The sequence below is a fragment of the Dendrobates tinctorius genome, unplaced genomic scaffold, assembly GCF_039654945.1.
Source record: "Dendrobates tinctorius isolate UK_male_01 unplaced genomic scaffold, ASM3965494v1 ptg000103l, whole genome shotgun sequence".
In the NCBI taxonomy this organism is placed as follows: Eukaryota; Metazoa; Chordata; class Amphibia; order Anura; family Dendrobatidae; genus Dendrobates; species Dendrobates tinctorius.
Genome location: NW_027361771.1, coordinates 36,977,666 through 37,002,516, shown reverse-complemented (window position 1 = coordinate 37,002,516; position 24,851 = coordinate 36,977,666). Strand labels below are relative to the sequence as shown.

Sequence of the window (24,851 nt, the reverse complement as noted above, 5' to 3'; positions counted from 1 at the left end):
GGGGAGGTGGAGAATGGGGATGCGAGTTTTGCAGCAATTCCTGTGCTGGAGGGGAGAGAGAGAGAGAACTCCTAGCTAGTTTTGTGTGTCCTAGATGGACACAAAATCGCTAAGAAACTAGGATTGCTTGTATTAAACTGTGAAAAAAGTAGCTAGGAGTTCTCTCTCTCTCTCTCTCTCCATCCCCATTCTCCTCTTCCCCAGCACAGGAATCACTGCAAAACAGAGAGAGAGAACTCCTAGCTAGTTTTTTAACAGTTTAATACAAGCAATCCTAGTTTCTTAGCGATTTTGTGTCCAGCTGCTGACACAAAATCGCTAAGAAACTCTGCAAAAAAAAAAATCTGCATCCCCATTCTCCTCCTCCCAAGCACAGGAATCGCTGCAAAACTCGCATCCCCATTCATTAACATTGGACTCGCTAGACTTGCAACGAATAGCGAGTTTCCAAGTCGGACTCGTTACAGCCTAGCGATTCCGAATATTTCAGGATTCGCCCATCCCTGCTATAGTGGTCGAAACGTTGCATTATGGCAAAATAAAGATCAAGTTTTGTTTTTCACCTGGATTGGATGCTGCTCCTTTCTAATTCTAAAAAAGAGCAGGTCCTAAAACTTTCAGGTAAAAAACAAGTTATTTCTCATCCACAGGATAGGTAATGACTTGTTGATTGGTGGGGGGGTCTAACCACTGGTACACGCATTAATTGACAGAACAGAGAACCTAGGGGCCTGCCGAGCATTGTGCTCAGCTTTTAACGGCTGCCACATAGAGAACGAATGTAGCGATAGTTGGACATTTGACCTTCCATGCCATTTTGTAACATTGATTAAGTTCCCCATTGTGGATAAAAATTCCCCAATCTACTGACCAGTGTGGATTACAGCGCTGGGTCACCCACTGATCAGCATTTTTTCCCCTATCCTGTGGATAGACATGTGGAAAGATGGGATTCTACAGTGCTGTTCAAATTGATTGGTACAAAGCATTTTTTTAAGTAAAATCGTAAGTTGGTTACCAGTCAGTGATTCAAACCAGTTTTAACTGCTTTGAACAGGTGTGAGTGCTTGTGGTGTGAGTACCTGTTCAAAGTCATTAAATCTGGTATGAATCACTGACTGGTAACCAACTTACGATTTTACTTAAAAAAATGCTTTGTCCCAATTAATTTGCACAGCACTGTATAATAGTTCTAGAAATAAATAAAAAATGTATACCCTGTCTTCTTGGTCATCCGATTCTACAGTACTTCCTTTAGTCTTATATTTTCTTAAGGAAGGAAAGAAAGGAGTTAGAAGTCAGTATTTTCAATATGTACAATAAAAGAAGACCTAAAAGGCAACTATTCATTTTACAGTATCTAGAATGATTCTGAGGTTATGAGCTGAGTTCTTGTGGCTGTGAGCAGAGTTCCTGAGGCTATGAGATGAGTTCCTGAGGCTAGGTGCCGAGTTCCTAAGGTGCAGCTGAGTTTTCCCAGGAAAAAACAGCATCAGGAGAATGCCAGTGGTCGGCTTCCTGAGGCGGTTTGGTGGCGGTCTTACTCCCTTTCTTGCAGTAGTGCCACCGCCGGTGTCTCTTATTTTATACTATGAAGTAAAGAGAGCTGCCAGCTTCCATGGCTGAAGAATAAGCATATCACGTTTTTAAACCTTATGGTTTCTGGTTACAATAAGTCACAAAAAAAACAGAACATGTAAACAGCAATGGCGATTTGACATTGCTGTGCACTATCTTCATTTTATGGAGAGCTTTTACCCAAACAGACACTGTGTTCACATACCCTAACATTGTGCTTATTAACCCTAACCACTGATAGCAAGAAACAAATGAAGCAAACCCATAGAGATACCTGCATGAATAACAATAATAATACCGAGGAGCAATTACACAAAATGCACTTACACACGAAGCATCACGCCAGGTTCCCACTAGCTTATAATACATGTCATTTCACATCCTGTGTCACAGACTTAGGCTGAAGATTTCCACACATTCTTTGCTTACATTAATTCTGCTGGCATCACAGTTGTATATACAACATGAGCCCCTCCCATCCACCCGCCACCACTCTCACCGCTTTCTTCTCAATTCTTGGGTTTCCTTTTATCTTATGGTTTTCTCAGGCTTTTATAAGCTTCAATTTGCTGATCTTTGCTTTTTTATATATATATATATATTTTTTTTACTTTCACGGGACAAGTATGAGTATGACACACTAATAAGTGACCACATCTGTCACCCAAGTCTGCTTCCTTCCTGTTTCCAGCAGCTGCAACAAGTGCAAATTACATTTCTTTGTCGTATATAATCTTGTGATAAAGTAAGGGCACTCTAGGTAAAATATTTTACTTTTTTTACTTTCATTATATGTAAAAATTATATAAAGATAAAATTACTGTTGCTAAATCAGAAACAGACTTAAAATTAATCTTCATAAAAAAAACAACTGATAGGTGTCTTTCCTTTGTGGAAAGATTAGTAAGTGAATACCTGTTTCTAATACTTGGTTGTTGACCACTTTGGCAGAAGCAACTAGAGTTAGATGTTTCTTATAAATGTCTCCCAATTTCTGACATTTCTATTTTTTTCCACTCCTCCATGTAAATGTTTTCACCTATATGAAAAGAGAAAAGCTCATTAGTACAGGAGAAGTGGGAGCAGTGAGCAAGGCTATATTAACTCACCACTCCTCGCTCCCCAATTCTTCCTAGTCCCACAAATGTGAGTTATGCTCTCAATCATAAGGACCATGTTTGCACTGTTGCCCCTTATGTCTGAATCTTGGGTGGTGCAATGGAACCTGGAGATGAAGAGGAAGAAGAAAAAGTGGCGAATTTAGAGTTGTCTCGTGTTTGAATATTTTTTCTCTAACCTGTGGTCTAATAAATAAATATATTCATAGGGTCTTGCCTAGAGTTTGATTTTATGGGGTTTCCTATTCATTCAGATCCCAGGCCAGACCCCAAAATAAATCAGACACCAAATAACTAAATTAATCAGCCCACAGAAGAGACCGCCTAAATTAATCTGATCCAAGACCTTTTAATGAAATATTGCCATCTTATAAAGTGATGAAATGTTACTAATACATCTTGAAAGAGATAGTGCTACAGTTCCCAGTACAGAGGCTTGCCGGGGGGCCACTGAGCAAAGAATACCAGTAAAGGTGATGTGGGGCTAAAATAGCTTTGCAGCCCTTTCTTTCTCAGGAGTTATAGGGGTTCCATAAGTCAGACTTCCCCAGATCAAAAAGTGATGTCAAATCCTAGCACCAAGCTATCACGTTCTAGGATGGGAATAATTTTCTATTCCTTTAAATGGCAATTTCTAGTTTGGGATCTGAATAATTTAGGAGGTTTGAATAATTCAGGGATCTAGTGTATGATTTTGGAGTCTAGTCTAGGATTTGAATTAATCTTGAGGTGTGGGAACTAAATCATTTTTTGTTCTTATGTTTTGTTCTTATTTGTAGTAAAATTTAATTTAGGGTGTCTGATATGGTGTCTTTACTATTTTTGGATAAAACCTATATTAAATGAAAGTACCAGTGATATGTCAACATATTCAGCAAATAAATGCCAAACAACACCATATATATATGCACAGAAAATGTATTAAAAAACAACAAAGCAAATTTAAAATATTAAACAAAATAATTCAGGGACACCCTGAAGAAGCTATCGCGAAACACGCATTGGAGTAGAGGTGAGTAGGAGCAGTTTTGCCAGCTACATCCATTGGTCAGTATAAACTTTATATTGTTCTTTACTATTTATTTTGCCCAATATTTTACTACATTCTTGGAATTTGTGCAATAAATATCAGTGGCTTGATAGACATCTATACTTGTGCAATTACAATATTGCTTGGTATTTATATAAATTTTGTATCAAGGACTATTATTTGACTGTCCTTATATATCCCTTTACCTGATTTAAATTAATACAATTATGGCATACTCTGCTCCTCACATTTTTAACATTTAAATCATACTGTATATTTTTGTTTTTATTATTGCCTTTTTCAATGGTAAAGTTATTGTGTTTAATACTTAACATTTGCTTTGCCTTTTGTCTGGAATACATTTTTTGGTGTGTGTCATAGATGTAATTTAATATCTATAAGCCATATCATAGTTAATAGGGAATATTGAAGCAAGGATATGCCCCCCAGTTGACCCCGATGCATTGGGGTCCCTCTGATGTGAACAGGTAATTAAGATTATCTGATGGATTGCAGACCTGGTAGTATTGCCAGAGGAATTTTGGGATATGACAGATTTTTGACCGGTGGAGATAAGCTATCACTTCTAGCCTCAGCTTGTACAGAAAGGCAAGCAGTTCACTTTAACTCCTTTCTGGCCTTCAGCGTAATAGTACGCCCCCTGTTTGGTGCGTGCTTCGGTGTTGAGCCTGCCCCTTTCCAGGCACATGAAAAACTTGTTGCATCATTCCCAAGAAGACTCATGGCTGTACTAGCTCAAAAGGGTGCTTCTACTCAATACTGAGCAAAGGGTCTGAATACTTATAACCATGTGATATTTCAGTTTTAATTTTTTAATAAATTTGTAAAAATGGCTAAATTTGTGTTTTTTTCCAGTGAAGAAGGGGTGCAGAGTGAACATTAATGAGAAAAAAAATGAACTTTTTTGAATTTACCAAATGGCTGCAATGAAACAGAGTGAGAAATTTAAAGGGGTCTGAATACTTTCCGTACCCACTGTATACCGTAGGGAAAATAAGTATTTGATACACTGACAATTTTGCAAGTTTTCCCCCCACCTACAAAGAATGGAGAGGTCTGTAACTTTTATAGTAGGTACACTTCAACTGTAATAGACAGAGTGATAAAGAAAAAAAAACAGAAAATCACATTGTATGATTTTTACACTATTAATTTGAATTTTATTGCATGACATATGTATTTAAGAAGATAGGACTAAATATTTGGTACAAAAACCTTTGTTTGCAATTACAGAGGTCAGACGTTTCCTGTAGTTCTTGACCAAATTTGCACACAATGCAGCAGTGACCCACTCCTCCATACAGATCTTCACCAGATCTTTCAGGTTTCAGGGCTGTCGCTGGACAACATTAAGTTTCAGCTCCCTTCAAAGATTTTCTATTGGGTACAGGTCTGGAGACTGGCTAGGCCACGCCAGGACCTTGAAATGCTTCTTACAGAGCCACTACTTAATTGCCTTGGCTATGTGTTTTGGGTCATTGTTATGCTGGAAGACCCAGCCACAGCATATCTTCAATGCTCTTACTGATAGAAGGAGGTTGTTGGCCAAATTCTTGCACTACATGACCCAATCCATCCTCCCTTCAATGCGGTGCAGTCGTCTTGTCCTATTTGCAGAAAAGTACCCCAAAGTATGCTGTTTTCTCCACCATGCTTCAAGGCTGGGATGGTGTTCTTGCGGTTGTACTCATCCTTCTACCTCCAAACACGACAAGCGGAGATGATGCCAAAAAGTTCAATTTTGGTCTCATCTCACCAGACAATCTTCTCACGTGACTCCTCTGGATCATCCAGATGGTCACTGGTGAACCTGAAATGTGCCAGGATATGTGCGGACGTGAGCAGGGGGACCTTGTGTGCCCTGTAGGATTTTAATACATTACAGCGTAGTGTGTTACTAGCGATAATGTTTGAAACTGTGGTCCGAGCTCTCTTCAGGTCATTGACCAGTTCCTCCAATGTAATTCTGGGCTGATTTCTGACCTTTCTCAGAATCATCCTTACCCATGGAGGTGAGATTTTGCATGGCGTCCCTGACCGAGGAAGATTGACAGCTATCTTGTGTTTCTTCCATTTTCTAATAATTGTGCCAACGGTTGTTACCTTCTCACCAAGCTACTTGTTTATTGTCCTGTATCCCATGCCAGCCTTGTGCAGGTCTACAATTTTGTCCCCGATGTCCTTACACAGCTCTTTGGGCATGGCTATGGTGGAGAGGTTGGAGCATGACTGGATTGAGTGTGTAGACAGGTGTTTTTTTATGCAATTAACAAGTTCAAACAGGTACAATATAGGTAATGAGTGCAGAGTAGGAGAGCTTCTAAAAGAAAAAAAACAACAGGTCTGTGAGACAGAATTCTTGCTGGTTGGTAGGTGATTAAATACTCATTTCATGCAATAAAATGCTATTTATTTATTTAAAAATCATACAATGGAATTTTCTGGTTTTAATTTTTAGACTCATTCCCTAACAGTTAAAGTTTACCTGTGATAAAAATTACAGACCTCCCTATTCTTTGTAGGTGGGAAAACTTGCAAAATCGGCAGTGTATCAAAAACTTATTGTCCTTCCAGGTGTAGAAATTTGGTTGTACAAAAATTGACTATTACCATCAAGATTTTTTTATTCATTTATTTTTTTTACAACAAAGATATTTTGTCACACAGTTAAAAATAATTTTAAAAATGGAGGAAAAAGGTGCTTTAGTTGTCATATATACTGTAGAACTTGGTTTGTGTGACAATTCGTTGGCTTTAAATAAAACCAAATATTGTCCTGCTACAAGTGTATAAATTTGGGTGCTCCAAAACTGACTATTGTCATATATACTCTAGAACTTGGTTTGTGTGAAAGTTCGTTGGTTTGAAATAAAAACCTAAATTGGCCTACTACAGGTATAGAAATTTGGTTGTTGAAAAATTGACTATTGTCATATATACTGTTGAACTTGGATTGTGTGAAATTTCGTTGGTTTGAAATAAAATACAAAAATTGTCCTGCCACAGGTGTACAAATTTGGTTTTTCCAGACTCGGTCCCTAGCCGCCACTATTTCACCAGTGTCTTTACCAACGCAGTTACTGGGATTGTCCACTGTACGACCAACATGTGGATAAGCACTTGGGACCAGAGACAATACAGTTCCCTGACAGCACACTGTGGAGACCAGGGCTGAGTCCCAGCCTAGCATGGCACATGTGCTACTGACGCTGAGGATTGATGGCCCTACTTCTATCAGGGTTTCCTCCACCTCCTACATCAGTTTCTAAACCTCCTCCTGCTCCTCCTCATCCTCCATCTCTGATGTGCTATCTCAGAGTGCGTCGTCCACATCGCCAGAATCTGGAAGCTCTGCAGAACTGCCTCAGTGAAGCGGCAACAAGCTCTGCTGATGCTAATTTGTCTAGGAGACAAACCACACACCACTGCAGAGTTATTGAAAGGAATAACAGACCAGACAGATCTGTGGCCCTCGCCGCTGAACCTACAACCAGGTTTGGTTTTGTGTATGATAATGAGCATAACCTGGTGGTGGCTGTGAAGCTTGGCAAGCTCACACATGTACAATGCTTGGCTCACATGCTCAACTTGGTAGTTCATCGGTTTCTGAAAACCTACCAGTTTTGCCAGAGCTTCTAGTCAAGGTGCGCCTTTCCACAAGTAAGCTACAGCTGCAGCAAAGCATGCAAGTGCCAGCTCACCGACTGGTGAACTCCACACTGCACATGCTGACAAGACTTTGTTAGCAGCAGAGGCCATTTGTGGAAAAGCAGCTCCAACATACCCATCGGTATTCTGGTCAGCCTCCACACATAACAACTGAACAGTGGGCATCTGGAGGCTGAGGAAGAAGAGGAGGAGCAGGAGCTGGCTGATGGCGCAAAAGAGGCTAGTACCCATAAATATTGCATCCCGTCTCTTCTACGTGGATGGGCTGAGGAGGGGAATAAGGAGGAAGAGATGGAGGAGGAGGAAGAGATGGAGGAGGAGGAAGAAATGGAGCGTAGTCATCATGATTAAGACAGGGAAGTGTTGGCTGTATGGACCTTGGCCCATATAACAGACATTATGTACCGCTGCCTTTCCCATGACCCTTGTGTTACATTCATCTTCATCTTAGCCAAGAAAGAGAATACTGGTTGTTCACCATGCTAGACCCATGAAACAAGGAGAACTTTGAGACTCTTCTTCCTGAAGTGGAAAGGTCTTCTAAAATGGTACTATAAAGTACTGTAAAATGGTACTATACCAGAAGCCCATTGTGGAAAAATATGTTGACAAAATTCCCATGAGACAATACTAATGGCAGAGGGCAAGCTTCCTTGCCCAACCAAGGAAGAGAGGTGAGGGAGACACACCAGGTACAGCAAAGGCAGGGGTACACTGTCAAAGGCCTAGGCCAATTTAATGACACCCTTCATGCCCTGATGACCTGGTGTTTTCAGCAAGGAGGGAAATGTTTTTAAAGATTGTGAAGCAATACCTGGCCGCCAGTGTACTCTAATTCCTCTGTAACTTTCAGCAATTGGGACTCAAAGCTGAACACCTGGCATGAGCTGTCCCTCTATGCCTTGGAGGTGTTGTACTGCCCTGCTGCTTTCGCCTTGTCTGAGCGGGTTCAGTGGGGTCAAAACAGACAAGTGCTTTTGCATGTAAACAGAAAGTGCTGACAGGCTCACTCTGATAACAATAAACAAAGCCTGAATTATACACCACTTTCCCACAACACAAGATGACAGCATCACATAAAGTGTTTTTAATGTTCAACATTTGAATGAGGCCTGCCAGTTGTTTCCTTCTAGGTTCTATGGATAACTGAATGACCCAACTTATAATTATTTTCCTGGTGTTACACTTTGTGCAAAGCCTTTATGAATGTAGAAGTACCACAACTATGCTTTCTTAATTTTGTATGGGGCACTTCAGTTGGTGTCTTCAAGGGAGAAATGCAGTTGGTGTCTTCAGGGAGAAATGCAAAGTACTACATCTGGGCAATAAAAATGAAAAAAGCAGATATAGAATGGGAGGAATAGGGCTAAGTGTCAGCACATGTGAAAAAGACTTGGGTATACTAATAGATCACAGACTGAATATGAGTCAACAGTGTGATGCAGCAGCAAAAAAGGCAAATGCAATTCTAGGATGTATTAACAGAAGCATACAGTCTAGATCACGTGAAGTCATTATTTCCCTCTACTCCTCTTTGGTCAGACCTCATCTGGAATATTGTGTCCAGTTTTGGGCACCACATTTTAAAAAAGACATCAACAAACTGGAGCAAGTTCAGAAAAGAGCGACCAGAATGGTGACCGGTCTGCAAACCCTGTCTTATGAGGAAAGGTTGCAGGATTTGGGAATGTTTAGTTTGCAAAAGAGAAGACTTAGAGGAGACTTAATAGCTGTCTACAAATATCTAAAGGGCTGTCACATTGTAGAAGGATCAACTTTATTCTCATTTGCACAAGGAAAGACTAGAAGCAATGGGATGAAACTGAATGGGAGGAGACACAGATTAGATATTAGAAAAAACTTTTTGACAGTTAGAGTGATTAATAAGTGGAACAGACTGCCACGAGAAGTGGTGAGTTCTCCTTCAATGGAAGTCTTCAAACAGAGGCTGGACAGACATCTGACTGGGATGATTTAGCGAATCCTGCTTTGAGCAGGGGGTTGGACCAGATGGCCCAGGAGGTCCCTTCCAACTCTACGATTCTATGATTCTATGGTGTATGGATGACCTTGCTTGTGTTTATTGGCAGGCTTTAAACTGTGTGCAGAGCTTTAATGAGTGTAGAAGTACCACAACTACACTTTGTTCACAATATTTGAATTAGATACTACAGTTTGTGCCTTCAAGGGTGTATGGATGACCATGCTTGTAATTTTTAGCAGGATTTGCACTTACTGCATAGCCTTTATCAGTCTACAACAGACCTGGGCAAAGTGGGGCTATGGGCCACATCCAGCCCTCGGGCTGTTCCCATCCACGGACTGAGACAGCTGAGGCGCTGAAAACAGCGGCTTACGGGCTGCACTATGTCCTCCCCAGCCTGTCCGCCACTGCCCACTGTCACTGCTAACGGCATCCTTGGAATGCAGGCATTGATGAGTGCATCAGTGGAGGAAGAGACGCCTATATATAGGGGGCTGTGTGAGAGCTCCACCTGTAAATGAGGGGCTGTATTGGGGCTCCACCTTTGTATAGGGGGTTGTGTCAGGGCCCCTCCTGTATATAGGAGGCTGTGGGGGGACTCATCTTGCATTTAGGGGACTGTATAGGGGCTCCTGCTGTATATAGGAGGCTGTATGGGACTCATGCTGTATATATGGGGCTGTATTGGGGCTCGTATGGTATATAGGAGGATGTCAGTATTCTTAATTCTGCTCAATAGTAAGTGATGCAATTAATATTAATATAAATAATTATCATTGTTATGTTAATGTTAATATTAATATTGAGCAGAATTAATTTCAGCCTATTGGTTCGGCCCTCCACAACAGTTACGGTCTCTCATGTGGCCCCTCGGGAAAATTAATTGCTCACCCCTGGTCTAGAATTACCACTACATGACAATTTGAATAGAATGTGTATGAGGCCCTCCTTTATATCTAATACAGGGTGTATCTGAATCCCTAATTTTCATAAATTACAATAACATTTCCAATTTTTTCCTAAAAAAATCATTTTGTATTTACTTAGATTATATTTTTTTAAAATTCATTTTGCATTTTGCCTTAGATACAAGTCACTGTAGAAGAAAAAATGTTTCTTAACTCCAATTTCTCGCTGATTTTAAATGTTTATTGTCAGTCCTTAGGCCGGTTTCACACTAGAGAAAAATACGGATGAGTGAGAGGCGCAAAAACAACGCATTGCACTTGGACCAATGTTTCTCTATGGGGCAGCTCGCATCAGCCGTATATTTCTCGGCCGCATCTTACTGGCTGAGAAAATCGCAGCATGCTGCGATTATCAGCGTATTCCTCCAAAAATACGCCAATGCAAGTCAATGGGGGCGAGAAAAATATGGATTACACATGGACCAGATGTGTGACTTGCGAGAAATACGCACCAGAGTCTGTTAATAAAAGCCGTCAATTCTGTGCTCGATACAATTAAATCACACTGACATGTTTAGTAAAGAATAGAAAGAATAGATATATACACATAGAATACACATATATATATATACAGTACACACATGTCATTGAGACATATATATTTATATTTCATATAGTTCTACATAGCAGAATAGCCGGCTTCTGTAAAATCAATTCAAAACCAGACATGAAATGACACATGGTTTACATACAGTAAACCATTTCATTTCATTTTTTTAATATGTCCCTGAGTAATAATTAGATTAAGGTATGTGTGTAAAATTTGGGACATGTAGGTGTTAAATTAAGGGGTTAATTCGTTGAAAAAAATTGCATGGGCTCCAGCGGTAATTTCTCCACCAGAGAGGGAAAGCCAGTGAGTGAGGGCAGATATTAATAGCCTAGAGACGGACCATTGTTTTTGCACCCCCCCCCGGCTATAAAAAATCTGACCCAGACACCCCAGAAAAGGCGCCTTTTCTGGCACTTACCCTCTCTATACTCATTGCCCTGTAGTGGTGGCTAATAATAATATCCATTATTAACCCTAGAATAGTAAAGGATTAAAAAACACACACATTAATTAAAAATTCTTTTAATGAAATAAATACACCAAGTTTTTGACCAAATTTATTCATCTGCTAATCCCAAAAAAAGCCCTGGATCTGTAAAAAAAATTAAATATAAAAAAACAACACTATACATACCTCTCCGCTGTTCAGTCAGGCACTCTGCTGCAATCCATCAGAAGGGGTTAACTGGTTTACAACGGGGACCACTGCCGAATGAATTAGTTCATCTCGGCGCAGCCTCCCCGGCTGACTGGAGATGAACTAATGAGCGTGGGAAAGTTTCTGAACTTTTTCCCACACTCATCAGTTCACCTCAGGTCAGCCAGGGGACTCCATGCAGCCTCACTGACTACTGCTCACTCAAAATTCTTGATAAAAAAGTAAGAAGCTTTACCACACAGTACCTGGTCATGTGGCAGAAATGCCATGCTAATAAGGAAGTAATGTTAAAGAAGTCCTCCGATAAGCCTTTTTTCCCCTGTACACTTGTTTATATGTGTATGTAGTGTCCTGTCAGTGTGATCAGGGCATTGCTGCCATTACAGTCCTCTGAGCAGATGAAAAATAGAGGGCCCGGTCAGAGTGAGACGAGCTGCGCAGCTAAGATACCACAGCCGAGCCACCCTATAAGTGGCCTGGTAGACTGCGTGGCATGCTGGGGCCTAAGGTAATTACTTTACTTTGCTTTATTAAGCCCCGAGGCCCCAGTCATTGCCGCAGCAGAGGGGTCGACAGCATCTGACATCACTAACAGAATGCAATAATCTGCAATCAGAAATACAGATTTTTTGCAAATTTCTGATTTTTTTTTAAACTATTAAAATAATAGAAAAACTGGACATGTTTGCTATCCGTAATCATAGTGATGAGGATAATCATATAATCATATGAGGATAAAGATAATTCGTATCACAAAATGTACATCGTGAAAACAATTCTCCAAAAACAATGTCAAAATTGCGTTTTTGTTCACATTTTCTCCTTACTTGGAATTTTTTTTCCCGTTTTCCAGTACATTATCTGGTAAAATGAATGGTGGCATTTAATAGCTTAACTTGTCAAACAAAAAAACAAGCCCTGTGTATGTGGACAGAAAAATAAAAAAAAGTTATGGCTCTAGGAAATAGGGAAGGAAAACACAAAAACAGAAATTTGACGCATCGTGAAGGGGTTAGTACACGTGTAAGGAGATGACTGAGTCTGTCATGTATCTTCCCCTCTTTGGACACTGTAGACAAGTATCACGTACGGCACCTTGTCATTTACTAATGTCAATGTATTGTTGCTTTATTGTTTATGTACTGCAATGTGAATATATTTGATATGTGTTGTGTATAGAAGTAGGGATAGAATTGAAGATAGCATAGGACAATAGTAGGATTAGAATAAAGGGGGTATAATAGAGATAGAGAATAGGAGTATTAGCTTACACAGGGTGGGACATTTATATGGATACACCTAAATAAAATGGGAATGGTTGGTAATATCAACTTCCTGTTTGTGGCACATTAGTATATAGAAGGGGGGAAACTTTTCAAGATGGGTGGTGACCATGGCCGCTATTTTGAAGTTGGCCATTTTAGATCCAACTTTATTTTTTCCAGTGGGAAGAGGGGCATGTGACACATCAAACTAATTGAGAATTTCACAAGAAAAACGATGGTGTGCTTGGTTTTAACATAACTTTATTCTTTCATGAGTTATTTACAAGTTTATGACTACTTATAAAATGTGTTCAAAGTGCTGCCCATTGTGTTGAATTGTCAATGCAACCCTCTTCTCCCACTCTTGACACACTGATAGCAACACCACAGAACAAATGCTAGCACAGGCTTCCAGTATCCGTTGTTTCAGATGCTGCACATCTCGCATCTTCACAGCATAGACAATTGCCTTCAGATGACCCCAAAGATAAAAGTCTAAGAGGGTCAGATTGGGAGACCTTGGTGGCCATTCAACTGGCCCATGATGACCAATCTACTTTCCAGGAAACTGTTAATGTAGGAATGCACCTAAATGATGGTGCACCACCACATTATGGGTGTCAGGTCTGAGCATTCCTACACGAAGTTTCCTGGAAAGTGGCTCTGTCATGACAGTCACATGGGTCATCAGTTGACCCCTGGCTGTCATGTCAACCCATCGGTGACCCCCGATAATGTGGCGCCCTGTGTCTTTGCCACCACAAAATGGTTAAATATGTACTGTTTTGTATGTGTTTTGTAAGCAATGGGAGTTATGCTTTCTCTGCTAGAGACCACTGCACACACTCAAGTTTACCTCACTCCCTTACTTCCCTGAAGCTTAGAGCTTTGCAGACATACCCTAACTGGGAGGGGGAGAAGTCGAGTTATTGTTCTGTGAAGAAGATGGTGTCACAAGATGGAGATTGTTCAGGGAGCAGTGACATGCGCTCTCCCCAGGAACAAGGCTGAGGAGAATCAGGGCTTCAGCCCCTAGGCCATCTATGCTTTTAGAGCCAGATGGCAAGCTGAGAGACTGTGAGGTTCATACAACCAACAGCAGAGTATCTTCTCCTAGGAAGACTACAGGAACTGAGGATCAGTGAAGGATTGTGCAAGAAGAAACTTGCGCTTCACAAAGGATCCAAGCTGCAAGTTGCCGGGGGAGAAACACAGTGAGTAAGTGGCTGTACTGGAATTTTCAGACTCCAGGAGCCTTGGTCCCTGAAGGGATTAGAACAGCAGGAAGTTTACACCAAGTTTCAGCAGACAGAAGGATAACTCCCATCATGCAGAGCAGACTGTAAACCTGGTGAGAGTTGTAATTCCTCCTCTGAACTGCATCTGAACTTCAGTAAAGGATAAAGTGACATTCTTGTCTCCTGCCTTATAACTCTGAACCATCCACTTCCATCACAATCTCTGGGGGTCAGCCCTAGTTGGAGGGGGTTAAACATCTGCACTGCCATCACCATCTCTCCCCCCAGGGATCATCTGCAGTGCTGGCTATCCTACAGTCGAACACTCCAACTGGCGTCATGTACTCTTTTTTAAATTTCTTTTATTTTTACATTATTTTTCAACCCCCATTTCACTGTCCCTGGAGCACAGGCACCAAGCACGGCTGCCACCTCCATGACCTCCTGAATCTAACACTGCCCGACGACCCGACCTGAGTACCCCGCTCTGGGCGAGACAAAACTTGGCTTCATGAACAGGATCCTGCGCGCCTAAAGTCCTACAGGAGCAATGACCTGCAGCAACTGAAGCAGTGAGTCGCACCCCTGCAAGGGTTAACTGGGGGGGAAGATGTCTAATCCCGGCGACACTCAGGGTGCAGGAGCTGCAGCTCCCATATTGCCTCTCACCATGCCTTATATACCGGGTGCGGCATGGCTGCCACAGTACACTGGTGAATAGCACACCTTAAGTGACTTCAAGGAGAAGCTGAGTAACATGTTTGAAATTTACCCTATGTCAGAGGAGCAGAAAGTCAGTATACTTACAAGTCAGCTCAGTGGCGCTGCTCAGAGAGAAGTTAAATCTTGGCCAGCGACTGATAAAAGACTGTAAAAGACATTTTTGCTAAATTAAGGGATACTTTTGACACCCGTACTGCTTCAGAAATAAAGATGCGATTTTTCAGCTGCAGACAGAAATCACAGGATACTGTCAGAGACTATGCCCTTAACCTACAGGAGGCGCTGCAGGCCATTAAACAAATTGATCCAGACAGTGTAAGAGATGAGAACAAAATGCTGAAAGAACAGTTCATTGAGGGTCTTTTGTCTGATTCTAGTAAGGCTCAACTGCACATGATGTCATTGCAGAACCCTGACATGGACTTTGTTCAGTTTAAGGACAGATCCATTTGCATCTTAAGAGAATCTACCTATGCTTGCACTGAGCCAGTTAAACATCCAGCAGTTATGTACCACCAGTGGGCAGTATCTTCACCCCAGGTGCCTGCAGTAGAGCATGTGCAGACTCCAGTTGATGATCCTACTGCAGATTTATGGCTACAAGTAGAGGAACTGACTAAAAGCGTGGCTGCTTTATGTAAAAATGCTTGGACTCTCCAGACTTGTTCCCCCACAGAGAGGTTCCAATTAGCATCAAGCCCAGATGATCTCCCGTGGCGACGGCTAAAGAGGATGCCATAACATCAGCGATGACTGACCTACACCAGCAGGAGATCCACAGACCAATTTGATTCTTCCGGAAGACCCATCTGCAGACGGTGCCATAAGGTTGATCATATTGAAAGAGAATTTCCTTTAAATGGGCGACCCCTGGGGGCAAGGACCAACCCCCAGGAGTAAGACAATCTCGTCTGACTAACTGGAGAAACAGGTCTGTTGGTGGGCGTCAACTTATACCCGTGCTAGTGGATGGTATCCCCTTCACCGCCGTCATGGGACTGAATCACAGGTAACCACAATGCCTCACACACTGTACCAGAGGTATTGGACTGATGCTGATTTCACCCGACTTCCTGACGGCGACTTCTCAATAAAAAGCAAGTAATGGTCAACCTCTGACGCAGGTGGGGTACAAGGAGGTTGTCATTAAAGTGGGAAAGGTGGAGCTCAAAGCTCAAGGTCTCGTGGTGGTAGAGGTGGAAAAAGGAGAGTGTCAACCTATCATAACATTTGGCACAAATGTTATTGAAAATTGTTTAAAGGGAATCTGTCACCCATGTTTAGTGATATCATGTAAAGATATCATTCAATAGTGTGTCACATATGGATTCTATTAGGACTTTTGATTCCCCCTGACCCCGCACCTTTGATGCATAAACACCTTTTTTATCTCTGTTGAAATGTATGTAAATCGCTGAGGTCCAGTCCGATGGGTGGGGCTTATTCGTCTTCTCCCCCCCTCCCTGTCTTGCTGTACGCATTTATTTGTTCTTCTTCCTGCCATTCACTTAGTGTTTCCGCATTTGCGCATTGAAAAGGCCTCCGGCGCTTGCGCAGTATGCTTTGCCCAACTGTGGGCAAAGCATATAATTGGTACTGCGCATGCGCCGGTATTTTTCAGCGCGGTCTATGCCCGGAAGTCTTCAAATGCAGGACACACTTCCTGGCCGCTGGATGCATTGTAAAGTCCTGTGCAGTTTTGAGGAAGTCATACTGCGCAAGTGCCGGAGGCCTTTTCAATGCCCAAGCGCGGAAAACTACGGCATCTGTGATATTCACAGATGAAGCTATGTTCAGCAAGCCGAGGAGGGGGGAGAAGGCGAATAAGCCCCGCCCATCGGACCGGACCGTGGCGATTTACATACATCTCAACCGAGATAAAAAAGGTATTTATGCATCAAAGGTGCGGGGTCAGGGGGAATCAAAAGTCCTAATAGAATCCTTATGTGACACATTATTGAATGATATCTTTACATGATATCACTAAAAATGGGTGACAGATTCCCTTTAAGTGAGGTCATCACCATTTTGCAAGACATAGCCGAGTCGGCCCCGTACAAAGAACAGCATGCCCTCAATAAAGAAATCAAGGCCCTTGTGCAGCAACAGCAGGTGGTGGTAACTGGTGGAGAGATTGGTAGCGTACGGGTGAGTGATCCCAACTCCATTATGCTTCCCCCCAGGAGTGAGACCCTAATCTGGTACAGAGCAGCCATAGGCATCAGAGGATGGGACTACCAAGCCCTCCTTGAGCCAGTCTATTCAGATAGCCGACCTACTGTGCTGACGGCCAGGGGAATTGTTGATGTTAAAAAGGGCAGGGTCCCGGTATGTGTTCTGAACTGTGGAGAGGAGGAAGTTCGCTTGCCCCATTATGCAACCGTAGCCAAACTATTCACAGTCAGCAACAACGATATTCAGGCTGTAGAACCCTTGGATCCGTCCGAAGTGACGGATGGCCATGGCTCTTCTGTTCGGACGGAGGAATGGTTCCAAAAGATACATGTTGGCACTTACTCCACTCTTGTACATCAGAAAAATGGAGTGCAGCGGGTGGTACAAGAATACGAGAGGGTTTTCAGTAAGCATCCCTTGGATTTTGGGCAGGTAAATGGGTTTCAACATAATATCCCCACGGGAGATCACCCACCTATCAAAGAAAGGTATCGTCCCGTACCTCCAGCTCATTATCAGTGCGTAAAAGGTATGCTAAAAGAAATGAAACAAGCAGGGGTAATCAGGGACAGCTACAGTCTTTGGGCAGCTCCCCTGGTGTTAGTCAAAAAGAAAGATGGTACCATGCGCATGTGTGTACATTACAGACAACTTAACAAAATTACTCACAAAGATGCATATCCCTTACCGCGCATAGAGGAGTCTATAGCAGCGTTAAAATCAGCTAGGTACTTCTCCACTCTGGACTTAACCAGCGGGTACTGGCAGGTTCCTGTTGCTGAGGCAGGCAAAGAAAAAACTGCATTCACTACTCCTATGGGGCTATGTGAATTTAATTACATGCTGTTCGGATTGAGCAGTGCCCCTGGGACCTTTCAGAGAATTATGGAATGTTGCCTGGGACATATGAACTTTGAGACTGTGCTATTGTACTTGGACGATGTGATTTTATATTCCAGGACCTATGAGGAACATCTGCAACACCTAGCAGAGGTCTTGGAGGCATTGTCCAACATCGGCTTAAAGGTAAAACCATCAAAATGTCATCTCCTAAAGCCCAAAGTGCAGTATTTAGGCCATGTCTTGAGTGCAGAAGAAGTAGCACCCGACCCAGACAAAGTGACTGTCATCAGAGACTGGCGGGTACCCACCAACATCCAAGAGGTCAGACAATTCCTAGGCCTAGTGGGATACTACAGACGATTTATCAAAGACTTACTAAATTGGCCACCCCCCTTCAAGATCTCCTAGTTGGCCAACCCAAAAAGGCCAGAGGCAAGAGTCCCCTGATAGAGTGAAATGCTAGGTTGGATGAGTCTTTCAAAAGCCTTAAGTAAGCACTTACTGGAGAAGAGATCTTAGCATATCCAGACTATGATCAGCCGTTTATCCTGCACACCGATACCAGCAATGTTGGGTTAGGAGCAGTTCTGTCTCAAGAGCAGCAGGGTAAGGAGAAAGTCATTGCTTATGCCAGTCGAAAGCTTTGTCCTACTGAGAGGAACTCTACCAACTATAGCTCCTTCAAGTTAGAATTCTTGGCTATCATTTGGGCAGTGACCGAGAGGTTCAAGCACTATTTGGCCTCATCTAAATTTACTATATATACGGACAACAATCCGTTAACCCATCTGGAGACCACCAGGCTCGGTGCCTTGGAACAAAGATGGATGGCTCGGTTGTCCAATTATGAGTTTGTCATTAAATATCGAGCTGGCACCAAAAACGCCAATGCTGATGCTTTGTCCCATATGCCAAATGCTCCTGATCCAGCAGAAGATCTAGAAGACCTGGAAGAAATAGAGATGCCAGCATTCCACCGCCATGGTGCCTCCCAAGACTCTAACCACGTGACAGGGAGAAGTCTTGCCGTTCACAAAGTTTCCCTTAATCCACTACCCCACCATGGTTGGGCAGAGATGCAGAGCTGTGACCCGGCTATATGTATGGTCAAAAAACTCCTTGGTGAAGCAGATTCGTCTCCAGCTCCTGATGCGCCTGAAGATGTCCAACAGTTGTGGAAAGAGAGAAAGAAGCTGTTCCTTTTTTAAGGCAAGTTGGTCTGAAGAGCTATTAACTCACGTATGCATGAACTGGTATGGCAGATCGTGGTCCCCAAAAAAGACGTGCCCATGGTCTTGGAAGCTTACCACAATCAAGCGGGACACTTTGGTTAGAAAAAGCTGGAAGTAGTCATCCGCGACCGCTTCTTCTGGACAGGTATGAGACGGTCTATTGAACAGTGGTGTAGGGAATGCAGCCCATGTAATCTCAGAAGAAAGAATTCTGCCAATTAAAGGGCCCCCTTGCAGCCCATCATCACTAAACAACCTTTGGAACTGGTGGCCCTAGACTACGTACAACTTTCCCCAAGCCGATCAGGGTATACCTATGCCTTAATAATAGTGGATCACTATTCCCGTTTCCTCGTGGCCATTCCGGTGAAAGACCAAACAGCAAGAACAGCTGCAAAGGCGTTCCAAGAGTATTTCTGCAGACCCCATGGCTACCCAGTTCAAGTGCTGACAGCCAGAGGTCCAGCCTTCGAAGCAAAGTTCTTCCAAGAATTTTGCTCCCTCTATGGATGTAAAAAGATCAGAACTACACCATACCACCCACAAGGCAATGGTCTTTGCAGAAAACTGAATAATCTGGTGATCAATTTACTGCAGATCCTACCACTAGAGGAAAGGAACCAATGGCCTGAGAAATTACCTGATTTAATCGAAATGTACAATCATATCCCAACTAGCTCAACAGGATATGCACCAGCTTACTTGATGCATGCACGGCCAGGTAAACTCCCCATCGACCTAGAAATGGGAGTCCTAACTCCTGAAACCATATCCAGCCAATTGGACACTGAATGGAACACAGAAAGACAATTGCAGTATCAAAAAGTTCAGCAATGTGTAGAGGAAAGTCTTGCTCAAGCTAGGCAAAAACAGGAAAGGAACTTTAATAGACTTGCTGTGGCAACCCCCTTACAAACAGGTGAACAAGTGCTAAAGAAAAAGAGAAGAAACCACAAGTTAGATGACCAATGGGAGGCCCAGCCTTACACTATTCAACCATCTAGCTATGAAAACAGCAAAGTGTGTACCATCTCCAAAGATGGCGGAAAAACATGTACTACCATATCCAGAGACAATCTGAAAGTATGTCCAGCACAATTGCGTGAAAGAGTTGAGACTAAGATTCGCACTGTTTGAGGTGAATTCCCTAGTTTTTGGCTACAAGTTAACAACGCAGCAGTAATTCCAGTGATGGTGTTCCCACAAAGGTCTTTACCAGAGACACCAAATTGTTCTGGAAGCGACGAGTCGCAAATGCTAACAACTAACAATTTGCATGCGGAAGAATCAGAAAACTTGCCCATAGTCAGCAGTGAACCTGTTATACCCATGGTAGGTTCAAAGAGTCGTAGGAAGTTGCCTAGCATTCCTATCTTGCGCAGATCACAGCGTAGTACACAAGTGAAAACAGAAAGCAAAAAACACAAATATCCTGAACTAAAAGTAAAAAATATACTGCAAATAATGCATAAAGGTAATAATAATAATAATAATAATAAGGGTATTTAGTAAACATAATTTTGATCAAAATAATGTACAAGCCATCCCGCCACGTCACGGCAACCCTTGTGGGACAGTCCCTACTCTAGTATTTAAAACCTTATCACTTGCCAAGTGGCGTGAATGTGAATAAGGGTCGAGCGGCTGAACCACTTGTAACAGCTTAGGCCAGACTGGATGGCTTTCCCAGCTCAGAAAAAGGGCGGTCACACCCCTATATGCACTGAATGCACAATGAAATGAATAAAAAACAAATCTGAACTGAGACAAGTAAGTTAATGTGTATGCACAATGTAAGTGCATTTTAACACATGACCATTAACCAGAGAAAACAGAAAGCAAAAAACACAAATATCCTGAACTAAAAGTAAAAAATATACTGCAAATAATGCATAAAGGTAATAATAATAATAATAAGGGTATTTAGTAAACATAATTTTGATCAAAATAATGTACAAGCCATCCCGCCACGTCACGGCAACCCTTGTGGGACAGTCCCTACTCTAGTATTTAAAACCTTATCACTTGCCAAGTGGCGTGAATGTGAATAAGGGTCGAGCGGCTGAACCACTTGTAACAGCTTAGGCCAGACTGGATGGCTTTCCCAGCTCAGAAAAAGGGCGGTCACACCCCTATATGCACTGAATGCACAATGAAATGAATAAAAAACAAATCTGAACTGAGACAAGTAAGTTAATGTGTATGCACAATGTAAGTGCATTTTAACACATGACCATTAACCAGAGAAAACAGAAAGCAAAAAACACAAATATCCTGAACTAAAAGTAAAAAATATACTGCAAATAATGCATAAAGGTAATAATAATAATAATAAGGGTATTTAGTAAACATAATTTTGATCAAAATAATGTACAAGCCATCCCGCCACATCACGGCAACCCTTGTGGGACAGTCCCTACTCTAGTATTTAAAACCTTATCACTTGCCAAGTGGCGTGAATGTGAATAAGGGTCGAGCGGCTGAACCACTTGTAACAGCTTAGGCCAGACTGGATGGCTTTCCCAGCTCAGAAAAAGGGCGGTCACACCCCTATATGCACTGAATGCACAATGAAATGAATAAAAAACAAATCTGAACTGAGACAAGTAAGTTAATGTGTATGCACAATGTAAGTGCATTTTAACACATGACCATTAACCAGAGAAAACAGAAAGCAAAAAACACAAATATCCTGAACTAAAAGTAAAAAATATACTGCAAATAATGCATAAAGGTAATAATAATAATAATAAGGGTATTTAGTAAACATAATTTTGATCAAAATAATGTACAAGCCATCCCGCCACGTCACGGCAACCCTTGTGGGACAGACGTGGCGGGATGGCTTGTACATTATTTTGATCAAAATTATGTTTACTAAATACCCTTATTATTATTATTATTACCTTTATGCATTATTTGCAGTATATTTTTTACTTTTAGTTCAGGATATTTGTGTTTTTTGCTTTCTGTTTTCTCTGGTTAATGGTCATGTGTTAAAATGCACTTACATTGTGCATACACATTAACTTACTTGTCTCAGTTCAGATTTGTTTTTTATTCATTTCATTGTGCATTCAGTGCATATAGGGGTGTGACCGCCCTTTTTCTGAGCTGGGAAAGCCATCCAGTCTGGCCTAAGCTGTTACAAGTGGTTCAGCCGCTCGACCCTTATTCACATTCACGCCACTTGGCAAGTGATAAGGTTTTAAATACTAGAGTAGGGACTGTCCCACAAGGGTTGCCGTGACGTGGCGGGATGGCTTGTACATTATTTTGATCAAAATTATGTTTACTAAATACCCTTATTATTATTATTATTACCTTTATGCATTATTTGCAGTATATTTTTTACTTTTAGTTCAGGATATTTGTGTTTTTTGCTTTCTGTTTTCTCTGGTTAATGGTCATGTGTTAAAATGCACTTACATTGTGCATACACATTAACTTACTTGTCTCAGTTCAGATTTGTTTTTTATTCATTTCATTGTGCATTCAGTGCATATAGGGGTGTGACCGCCCTTTTTCTGAGCTGGGAAAGCCATCCAGTCTGGCCTAAGCTGTTACAAGTGGTTCAGCCGCTCGACCCTTATTCACATTCACGCCACTTGGCAAGTGATAAGGTTTTAAATACTAGAGTAGGGACTGTCCCACAAGGGTTGCCGTGACGTGGCGGGATGGCTTGTACATTATTTTGATCAAAATTATGTTTACTAAATACCCTTATTATTATTATTATTACCTTTATGCATTATTTGCAGTATATTTTTTACTTTTAGTTCAGGATATTTGTGTTTTTTGCTTTCTGTTTTCTCTGGTTAATGGTCATGTGTTAAAATGCACTTACATTGTGCATACACATTAACTTACTTGTCTCAGTTCAGATTTGTTTTTTATTCATTTCATTGTGCATTCAGTGCATATAGGGGTGTGACCGCCCTTTTTCTGAGCTGGGAAAGCCATCCAGTCTGGCCTAAGCTGTTACAAGTGGTTCAGCCGCTCGACCCTTATTCACATTCACGCCACTTGGCAAGTGATAAGGTTTTAAATACTAGAGTAGGGACTGTCCCACAAGGGTTGCCGTAACGTGGCGGGATGGCTTGTACATTATTTTGATCAAAATTATGTTTACTAAATACCCTTATTATTATTATTATTACCTTTATGCATTATTTGCAGTATATTTTTTACTTTTAGTTCAGGATATTTGTGTTTTTTGCTTTCTGTTTTCTCTGGTTAATGGTCATGTGTTAAAATGCACTTACATTGTGCATACACATCAACTTACTTGTCTCAGTTCAGATTTGTTTTTTATTCATTTCATTGTGCATTCAGTGCATTTAGGGGTGTGACCGCCCTTTTTCTGAGCTGGGAAAGCCATCCTGTCTGGCCTAAGCTGTTACAAGTGGTTCAGCCGCTCGACCCTTATTCACATTCACGCCACTTGGCAAGTGATAAGGTTTTAAATACTAGAGTAGGGACTGTCCCACAAGGGTTGCCGTGACGTGGCGGGATGGCTTGTACATTATTTTGATCAAAATTATGTTTACTAAATACCCTTATTATTATTATTATTACCTTTATGCATTATTTGCAGTATATTTTTTACTTTTAGTTCAGGATATTTGTGTTTTTTGCTTTCTGTTTTCTCTGGTTAATGGTCATGTGTTAAAATGCACTTACATTGTGCATACACATCAACTTACTTGTCTCAGTTCAGATTTGTTTTTTTTTTTTTGTTTTTTGTAGTACACAAGTGTAGGAGGAGCCGTCCCTGCTGTGTGCCCGGGCCAGAACCAAGGGGGCTGTCACCAAGGTTCCTAGGGAAACTGTTTCCAGGGGACAGAATTAGAGGACGGGACATAGAGAGTTCCAGAGAGATTGGAGGAGGGGCCAGTATAAAAAGGACTGAGGACGCCAGGAGGAGTGAGTCAGCAGAACGGGAGAGGAGGAGGAAGGAAGCCAAGAAGCGCCAGAGAGCCAGAACAAAAGCCAGAGCCAGAGCAGATCGTGGAGAGCAGCGACTAGAGAGACTGCAGGAAGACTCACAGTGGACTGCAGGGAGACGGCCATCCAACAGAAAGACAACGCCCGGCTCCGCCCCATGGGTGTGGCCCATCCGCTCCCGCCCACGGCAGCCGCCACCCGACTCCACCCCACCGGTGTGGCCCGTCCACTACCGCCAACGGCAGCCGCCGCCCAACTCCACCCCGCGGTTGCGGCGTGCCTGCTGCTGCCTGCAGCTATTGCCGCTACACTTCAGCCCGTGGCTGCGGCCTATCCTTTGCCGCACGCAGCCGCCTGGGGCCTGTCCCTCGCCCTTAGTGGGACTCTCCGTACAGCCCCAGGCTGTGCCTGCGGCCTACCAGCCGCCACTCCGCATAACTGCGGCTTGCCCCTGCCCGGGGGCTGCGGCCTCCTTCATCCCGCTAGCAGGTGGAACCCCGCTGCCCTCGCGGGGGTTGCTCCACCACAGGACTCACCTAGGGCCTGTTGCGCCCCCACCTTGCCTGGGTGTAGGAACGCCCGAAGACTTCACCAAACCCTCGCTGGTTGGGCGAACCTTGCCGGCTGGGCCCAGCAGTTGCAACACCAGAGCATCGCCGAACAGCACTACGCTGGACATCAGAAGGATAAGTGACACATTGGAATAAGGACCCGTAGTCGGCCATACCACGGCCCTATAGTGACCGGCCTTTGCCGGGTTAGCAGTGTTCGCATTATCAGTGTATTCTTGTGATTGGTCCCTGCGAGGACAATTATTGTTAGCTTGTTTCTTGGTTGCTCAAGACAGCC

At 42.5% G+C, this 24,851-nt stretch overlaps 1 protein-coding gene across 6 annotated transcripts in view; it reads right to left on the bottom strand.

The window, feature by feature from the left end:
* SLC43A3 (solute carrier family 43 member 3) overlaps positions 1–24,851 on the bottom strand; it is a 137,280-nt gene that overhangs the window by 55,389 nt on the left and 57,040 nt on the right. For 2 of the 6 annotated variants that reach the window (XM_073588213.1, XM_073588210.1), the window contains exons 2-4: positions 2,688–2,803; positions 2,494–2,617; positions 1,218–1,269 (exon numbers count right to left, since the gene is read on the bottom strand). The gene's annotated coding sequence lies outside the window, so the exon portion shown is untranslated. Of the gene's footprint in view, positions 1–1,217; positions 1,270–1,905; positions 1,986–2,077; positions 2,143–2,493; positions 2,618–2,687; positions 2,804–24,851 lie in introns of those variants that run through there. The other 4 variants (XM_073588215.1, XM_073588212.1, XM_073588211.1 and 1 more) reach the window with 3 other exon arrangements.